The sequence below is a fragment of the Chrysochloris asiatica genome, unplaced genomic scaffold (assembly GCF_000296735.1).
Source record: "Chrysochloris asiatica unplaced genomic scaffold, ChrAsi1.0 scaffold00071, whole genome shotgun sequence".
NCBI lineage: Eukaryota > Metazoa > Chordata > Mammalia > Afrosoricida > Chrysochloridae > Chrysochloris > Chrysochloris asiatica.
In genome coordinates, this window is record NW_006408589.1 from 7289285 (window position 1) to 7290975 (window position 1691).

The following is a 1691-nucleotide window of genomic DNA, read 5'->3' on the forward strand; positions in this document are numbered from 1 at the left end:
TACACAGGGTTGATAGGGATGGGCAATTTAGACATTGGCTACCTAAAATGGGGGAACTGTAAAGGGACGAAGTGACTGGCTTACAAGTTTTCAGGAGGTAGTTTAGATTCAGAGTGTGCAGGAAAAGGTAGAATCCCTACTGAGTGGTTTTCATCCTGTCTAGATAGGTCTGGTGAAAGGAGATGGGATCAAGACTCTCATGATTCAAAAATGAGTAATTGTTATCATGACTAATTGCAACTGTCACAATTGTAAAGGTAGAAGTTTTGCAGCAAAAAGGGTGAGTGGTTGATCTTACAGTCCCCTAGTGGAGGACCCTGGGATCATCAAAGGAGAAGAGCAGGAACAGAGTGTGGGACCCTCCTCAAAGAAGCAATGACACCAGAGATGGAGGCAGAAATAATGACATGGAGAGACAGCAGCTGAGGATTCTAGACTCATGGAGAGAGAAGGGATGTGTGCTGGCCACCAAGGAGTAGGCTTGCAGGGTGTGCCTTTTGGCTGTTTGAATGATTGTATATTCCTGAGTGTATTGATGGACAGCCCCCCCCCAATAAAATAATAGACGCAAATACTGTTGAATGATAAAGCATACAGAGGATTGTAATCATTGCAATGAAATGAATACGATGTTCCCCCATATAAACTCAGTTCACAATAAAAACTTTTTTTTTTATGGTGTCCTTGTGTGGTATTGTAGCATAAATAGGTTGGTTTGAAATGCAAGATCAGCAGTTCAAACCTACCAGCTGCTCCTCGGAAATCCACTTGAGTCTGAACCAACTTCAAGGCACTTACCAAAAATAGCATTATTCTACATATGTGTTAAGCCTTTGATATTCAAATTCTTACAATTTAATGGAGAAAAATGGTAAAATATATGAATGACTAGAACAAATAAAAAGAAAAAATAGAACATTTCAAGATCTATTTTAAAGGGCAATGCTGTCTATGATAGGATAATATCCATAGACCTACAAGGAGTTATGGTGTTGGAGGAGAATATTGAAAGTGCCATGGGCTGCCAAAAGAACCAACAGATCTGTGTCGGAAGAAGTGCAACCAGAGTGCTCCTTGGAAGCCAAGATGAGCAAACTTCTCTCATACTTCAGATGTATTTTCAGGAGGGACTGGTCACTGAAGAAGGATATCATGTTTGGTAAGGTGGAGGGTCAGAGAAAAAGAGGAAGGCCCCCAGTGAGATGGACTGGCAAAGTAGCAGCATCAATGGGCTCAAATGTGGCAACAATTATGAGGTTAGCCCAGGACAAGGCAGTGTCTTGTTCTGTTGTACATAGAGTGGCTATGAGTCGGTACCAACTCGATGGCACCTAACAACAACAACAACAACAAGGAAGACCAGTTAATACCACTATAATTCACATTTATGCACCAACTACTAAAGCCAGTGATGATGAAATTGAAGAACTCTACCAACTTATTCAGTCTGAAATTGATCAAACATGCAATCAAAATGTACTGATAATTACTGGCAACTGGAATGCAAAGGTTGGAAACAAAGAGGGAAGGATCAGTTTGGGGAAAACATGGCCTTGGTGATAAAAATGATGCTGGTGATCACATAATAGAATTTTGCAAGACCGATGACTTCTTCATTGCAAGTAACTTTTTAAAAATGTTTTATTGTGAATTATGTGATAGTTTACATGGGAGAACATTAGCTTTACATT